Source organism: Montipora capricornis, chromosome 12, assembly GCF_036669925.1.
Source record: "Montipora capricornis isolate CH-2021 chromosome 12, ASM3666992v2, whole genome shotgun sequence".
Classification (NCBI taxonomy): domain Eukaryota; kingdom Metazoa; phylum Cnidaria; class Anthozoa; order Scleractinia; family Acroporidae; genus Montipora; species Montipora capricornis.
In genome coordinates, this window is record NC_090894.1 from 35,516,997 (window position 1) to 35,524,937 (window position 7,941).

Below are 7,941 nucleotides of genomic sequence, written 5' to 3' on the forward strand. Positions count from 1 at the left end.
CTCATCAACATCAGAGGTAATTTTATCATGTAGGTGTACCAAAGCTAAAGAAATAGAGTGACGTAACCATATCACGGGCTCAAGTTTAGAGCTCATCGAGGAGGCAAAACCCCAGTTGACACTCGAGCTAGTTTACAGCATACATCTTTGACATTGGGCATCAATGTTATGGTCAATGGGCCATTTCCGAGTTGCTGTTTGTCTCGGTTTCGAAGTGAGTCTTGGTGCTCAACTATTGTGAGGGAAATCACTTTGATTTGCATAAGAATACGCAACTCATTTTCATTTGAATGGTTGTGCACCAGGACTCGCTTTGAAACTGAGGGATGCAGCAACTCGGAAATGGGCTATTGACACCTGTCAAAACAAGGTATCCGCTGAACAGCATCACGTGACCATATCGTGGGCTCAAGTTGGACCTTACAGAGGTCAGCTTTTTTCTTGAAGTTGATCGCTGACCAGGGAATGGTTGTTGATTGGATCACAGGCTCAAGCCAGCTCAGGCACTCACGCCTGAGCAAAAACGAGGCTTAATTTTTCCGCGCTCTTTCTGTGGCTCGACGCGGCTACACGGCCGGCTACGTCAACGAAATCTCTTGACAGCCGATGTTTTTCGTGTTCAGGTACGGTTTGGAAAATATTTCCTTCTTGCATTTTTCGCTAGTTTCAATCCAGGTTTGACATATTATAGCTGTGGTCAGGACACACTGGTGGCTACGTAGTTATTCAAGTCAAGCATTGGAGACATATAAACTTAAAAAGCTGAGTGTTTATTTTTAATTTGTTTAGTGCTGCTTTTGCTCTGAATTGCAATTTTTGGCAGAAGTTTTATCTTAAGATTTTAAATTTTGAATCTGCTAAGGTTGCAAGATGCTTGGACGGCCTATGACAGAAGAACAGAAACGAAAGAAGAAAGAAAGAGAACGAGAACGACAAAACGGTACACCAGTAATAGCTCAAACTTGACGGAAGAGGTTACTCCACAAATTATTTTCTTGGACACTAAACCGTTTGTTATTTCTACGGATGAGTTATTTCGAGTGGATGCATAAATTATTTCAAAAAAGTGGTTAAGTCGTTTTTTCCTTTGTTCAGGAATGAAACTCGAATTTTTATTCTCAACTGGAATTAAATAACAATCATCTGTACTCTTTCTGGACAGAAATAATTGATCTCTTTGCTGGTTTGTTTGACTTTAAAATGCGAGCGAACAAGAGGTTTTTTCTTTCCGTTGGCCTAACTGTTCTTCGATGTGCCTCGACAGTGACAAGAAAGTTTGTCCTTGTTATAAACATGTAATCGCAATGAGTTCTCGTAAAAGTAAGGAGAAATATTACCAGCTTGTGTTTTCAGAAGTTTGTTTAGAGCTCGTACGTACGAACAGGTAATTTGTTGGAGATCCTGTTTGAAGTTTGTCCTTTCTAGTCGGTTCTGGTTCTAAATCCTGGTCAAAGGGTGCATGATACGATGATAGTTGATTCTCTCCAAACTATCATCAAATATCACCAACTATCATTCACGTGGTCAAACGGCCAAAGAAGGGCAATTCGGCGAGATGGATTAATGACCTGATATGACGTCTAATAGACGAAAATAGGGAGCTTACGAAACGAGGACGACGACGGCTACGAGGACTTCATTTAAAAATACGAGTTCGCGTTATACATATCACTACGAAACTATTTCATGTCGTTTCGCGTTAAAAATGTGTAGTAACTGTCGAGGAATTAAACCGGTATGAGTGAGTTGGAAGCGTAGAGAGAGAACTGAAAATTCATCGTCATGTGCTAACGTCCTCCACAGAACCTTGAATTTGGTCATTTCACGTCGTCATTTAGGAGATGACGGCAAAGAAATGTACCAAAATGTAAAACGCACGTGCAGAGCGTGCAGAGCCATTGTTTTTGCTCACTAAACCTATTGTTTTGTAGCGTCGTCGTTGCCGTCGGCGTCGTCGTTTCGTAAGCTCCCTAATGACGCCCGGCCCTGCCTTTGGGAAGCCATTTTAGTGTTCACATTTTTATGCGGAAAGAGCCTGGAACTAGATGCTCGCGTGCTACAGTAAGCTTGAACAACAATAGGTGCGGTTACACTCACCATGGTAACTGCCATTTCCCATGGTAAATTATCCCACGGTGCCTCACACTTGGGTTTTAGTATACCGTGTTAACTAGGGGTCACACGTTACGAAGATTACCGAGGTAAAACGAAATCTCACGCAATTCATTGGCGGGAAATTTAATCACAACTTCATCAGCATAGCGATTGATACCTCGGGCATCAAAACACCCTTCCAACTTCCCACGTTAAATGTCATGGGCGCTTCCACTGATCTTTTTGACGTATCCATGGATATTTAACACGGGAAATTTACCTCGGGAAGCGTCGGTCACACTACTAAATACAGTTTCCCGTGGTAAAAAGGCAATTTACCACGGTAAAAGTGCCCCGTGTAACCGCACCTATTGTCGGTGCTGTCCGACATTTTCAAAAACCAGAGTATAAATTTGGCCTATGCGCCACATCATAAACGAGACACTTTTTGTAAAAAAAACGTGATGTGGTTACAAGTAACAAAAGTCATGAGGCCTTTGTGCAACTGGATCTTATTATGGCCAAATTTCAAGACGAAGAGCACGCCATGGGGATCACAAAAGTCACGTGTCAGCGTGGTGGAGAATGCTTAGCTCAAATTTTTGGTCGTTTCCGTCGTTGCCAAAGGCGAAAGTTGAGTTTATTTCAAATTTCTCGCCGTCAGAAATCCAGTCTTCAAAGTGAGTGGTACAGGAAAGAAGGAACGAAGGAGAAAGGGAGGGAAGGAACAAGGGCATGTGACTCCTTCGTTCGGGACTGATGACAAGATAGAATCTTGATCAAACTTCAGCTTACAAGTAAGTCTCGTTTAATCATGTAATTCTAACTTGTCATCAGTCTGCATCACTACGAAGTCACATGAGATTTCAAAGTCCTGTAACACGAACCAGTAATACAAATAAAACAGCATTTATTAAGAGAAATAAAAATCCCAAACAAAACAAAGCAAGAATGCAAGATAGGGCCACTTTTATCTCTAGGGCCACTTTTATTTCTTATATACATTAATGACATTTTTTCATGCTCTAATTATCTCTCATTTATCCTTTTTGCAGACGACACTAATATTTTCTTTCAACACAAAAATATCTCTAACTAACTAAAATTGTGAACCATGGACTTTCTTTTGTGGCTACCTGGTTCAAAGCTAACAAACTAACTTTGCATCCTGACAAGACTAAATTTATAATATTTCACCCTGCAAGAAAGAAAATAAATCTTGATGATCTTTCTATTAGCATCGATAAGAATAGTATTAATAGAGTAGAACACACAAAATTCTTAGGTGTCATCATTCATCAAAACTTCTCATGGCAGGCTCATATCAAAGCGATTTCTTCCAAAATTGCCAAATCCACTGGGATCATTATCAAATCACAACAGTTTTTCTTTTCTAATACTCTTTGCACATTATACAACTCTTTAATACTCCCTTATCTTCAATACTGTCTTGGGCATCCACTTACTCTTCTCATTTACAACCCCTTTTCCGTCTCCAGAAGAAAGCTTTAAGAATCATTACTGACTCTCCACCACGTGCACATACTTACCCACTCTTTAACAAATTCAAAATACTCAACATATTTAATATTTAGAAGTACCAAGTTTCTTGTTTTGTTTTCCTTCACATGCAGCAGCTCTTGCCCTCTCCTCTTTCATCTCTTTTCGTTCTTAACTCTGATTGTCATCAATATCTCACCAGGCAAAAAGACAACTTACATCTTCATACTCACAAATATTCTTTTTCTCTTCGGGTACAGGGTCCTCAAATTTGGAATGACATTCCTCTCTCACTTCGTAATTCACTCACTCTTTCTAGTTACAAGCATAAACTGAGAGATTATTTTCAAACATTATAAGTTTAAACTAAGTTGAACGCAAATTCTTTTTTCTCCCTTCAAACTCTATTTTTATCACTTTTTGCACTCTATCATTATTGTTATGTTTATTTTGCTTTATTTGCAGTAAAAATTCTTTTATGTTGTCAGTAATAGTTTGCCTTTTTTCTGTAAATTTTGTACTTATTAATGTGCAGTTATTTATGTGCAGTAAAAATTCTTTTTATGTTGTCAGTAATAGTTTTCCTATTTTTTTTGTAAACTTTGTAGTTATTAATTTTTATTCTCACTGTAACTTAGCAGCACATTGTAACTCTCTGACCTACGCCGTATAAGCCTCTGGCTTTGGCATCTTATTATCGTTAACTTGTGCTTTGTGTACTTATTTACCAATTAAAAAAATTGAATTAAAGAATACAAACTAGCAAATTACTTAGCAATTGGATTCAACAGTACAGAGCCAAAGTTAGCTGACGTATTAGACACTGGCTTATCATAGAATTTTGCAAGGTACTCGCAGTTGACCAAGATGCGCTCTTCATAATTTCAGCTATGTTGAAACCCTTAACCTTAACATGGAAAGTAGAAGCAGTCCTGCAGCTATGAGCAGAATACTTAGTTATGTCAATACCTGCAGATTGCAAAACTTGCTTAACCCATCGTTTACTCTCCCGTCCTCTTTTTAGGCACGATCTTCGCGAAAATTACGTTCTGTCCCTCAATAAAGCTAGAACAACCATTTATGATTCTTAGTTCTTTTTTCTTCCGTATCAGCTAAGTTGCGGAATGCACTACCTGATTTTATCCGTACCACTGAGTTTACTGGTTTCAAAAGAGAATCCAGGGCCGCATTTTGTACAGCGGCTTTTCTTTTTAATTAGTATATCTTTAAATATTATGCATTTAGTATGTATCTGTATATGCTATGCATTTTAGCTGTAAATGTAATGTCTCGAGGATGTTACCTCTTGTAGTTAATCTGAAATCGAGATGAAATAAAGTTTATGCATGCATGTATGTATGCATGTTACCTTTAGTAGGGCGCATGCGCACACTTTGTAATCTGCGACCTTCAGTGCTTACCACATGACAGATAAAATGACTTTTCCTTTGTATATTCAAGCCATCGAATTCTTACGTTAAATCGACAAGGGCGGTTTGGAGCTGTGAGTAGGCGTGGGATTTGTCACATATGTTTTAGGGGCCGACATATCTCTCCCTCAATGCCGTACCGGGAGGCGAGGTCGGTAGCAGAAAAAAGCAAAGGGCCAACTGCGTCCAAAAGCGATCGCACGGGCCGAAATCCCGGGATGACTCGTTTGGTACGACGCTCCAGCGCCACGTCTGGAGGAACCGCGTTATTCTCTCTTGTTGAAAAATCCCGTCCTGTCCGTTACGTAGCATACCAAAAACAGATGCTTTTCTTTACAAGGAATTGTTGACATTTCAGTTGATTCAACAGGCAAAAACGAAAGGTAAGAACCGTGCATGTCTGGTCTTCTCGAGCCAGAGGTGAGAGGAAAAAGTGAGAAGATGATTTCTAGCCAGGTACTAACCCTGTGGTGTGTGATGTTAACGTATACTTTTGATTTCTGAACAAATTTTTGTTGTAGAAAATTCGCGACAAAGTTGTGCTTTTTTCGCTGTGATCCCCAGTGTCAAAGGAACGGTGGCACAATGGTCTTCTTGCCAAACTGAGATCAAAAGGAGTGTCTGGTATGCTTCTCACATGCTTGCGGAGCTATCTTCTTGGAAGGTCCATGAAGGCTGTTCTTTCTGGCCAATCATCTGATGCTTCACCCATCAATGCTTCAGTACACCAAGGCTCCATACTTGGCCCTCTTCTGTTCTCTGTCTTCATCGATGACCTAGTGGACACCTGCGAAAACCAGCTGTATCTGTATGCTGATGACTCTACACTGTTTCCCCCAATAAGATCTGTAAATGAGAGGGCAAGCGTTTTCACCAGCCTAAACAGAGATCTTGTGAAGATGAGGGTATGGGCGGCCAAAGTTACCTTTGAACCCACAAAATGCAAGGCCTTGATGCTGTCTAGAAAAAGGACGCCAGCAATTCCTGATCTGTACTTTGGAAACACAAAACTTGCAGTGGAGACGGAATTCAGTATTCTTGGCGTCGCAGTTGACAGCAAGCTTCTTTGGTGACATTTCAGTTGATTCAACAGGCACATCCAACAGGCACATTTCAGGCACATTTCAACAGGCACATTTCAGTTGATTCAACAGGCAAAAACGAAAGGCAAGAACTGTGCATTTCTGGTCTTCTCGAGCCAGAGGTGAGAAGAGATGGTTTCATGCAGACTGGGACGCGTAAAATGTCGCTCTGTTAAATCAACAAGGGCGGTTTGGAGCTGTGAGTAGGCGTGGGACTTGTCACATATGGTTTAGGGGCCGACATATCTCTCCCTCAATGCCGTACCGGGAGGCGAGGTCGGTAGCAGAAAGCAGCAAAGGGCCAACTGCATCCAAAACCGATCCCACGGGCCGAAGTCCCAGGATGACTCGTTTGGTACGACGCTCCAGCGCCATGTCTGGAGGTACTGCGTTTTTCTCTCGTTGAAAAATCCCGTCAGCGTAAGCGTACATAGTTCTGGCTCTCCAATGCTGATCTTTACAAGGAATCATTGATATTTCAGTATATTCCACAGGCATAAACGTAACGTAAGATGCGTGTGTGTCTGGTCTTCTTGAAAGAGAGATGAGAGATGGTTTCATGCAGACTGGGACGCCTAAAATTCACTGTTGTAAACATTGCGGTTCACGAGTGAATTTGTCTCTCTGGCCTTTTTGTGGACGACATCCAGTACCTATTGATACAATTTGGGCAAGTCTTGAAAGCTAAAAACTTGAATGGATGCTGTGTTTTGCTGGTGGGACTGGTTGGCCCGATACTTGTAAAAGAAGCACTGAAATGACAATCAGGTATGTCTTCCCATGTCATGGAATGACAGAATTACCCAGAACCTTTTTGGGCCTGAAGGCGGCAACTTGAGAAGCACGAGACTGGCCCTCATCAAATGGCTGAATCGCGGTCATAGAAAATTCGCGACAAGGTAGTTGTTTTCTTCCTGTTTTTCTTGTAGAAAAAATAGACCTTTTGCATAAATGGCGCCCAAATTTGAATAACAATACTTTATACACCCTTAGCCTCGTGTTTATGTTTCAAGACAAAGTATTTTTCTCATGAATGTGAGGCTAAGGATGTATCAAGTATTGTTATTCAAATTTGGGCGCCATTTATGCAAAGGGTCTATTGTGTGGCCTCTCGTCAGTTTTTCTTGTCAAGAGAACGATATAATGTAAGTAAAAAAATACCGAGATTTATATTTGTAGATTACTTAAGTCAAACTCTATATCTTTATGGAATATTCGCATTGAAAAATTCTTCTTATTACTGTAATTTATACAAGTGTGTTTTTGAATGATTTTCCAGCTTTCTCTCCGGTATTCCTTTCATGATCTTCTTAGCCAAGCCTAAAAGCGGACTTACTGGATTATGTATTCTTACTGGCTGTGGGGTTAATGGAAACAAAAGGTTTTCCGAACCCTCATTCATGGATGAAAAGATTGCAAAACAGCTGAACTTTTTTTAGATTTTCTTGTTCTTCACGACTCTTGCGAGTGCTAAATAATATGTATGTGAAGTGTACGTCGTTGGGCTATATAGAAATGTTATTTTATCGGGATTGAGGACGTTTGCATGTGAAGGGATTTCAATTGTGGAGTGATATTCGGTTCTCGGAGTTTACGAGTGTGGAGCCTTCGCTTGGCTTAAGTAAGACGGTATAATCGAGTACTGATTTTACTATATCGGCATGTGGACGTGGAGTTCCTGTGGTACAAAAGGCTGGAGGAGTACGCACTAGAGTTGACATCAATCAGTTAGATAATTTTGTTAACTTCATAACTAGTCCCTACATTGTACAGGACCTGCCATTTGGCGAGCGGTTCTTGAAGTTATCTTCTGGAGAGCTAATTCACACCCCAAA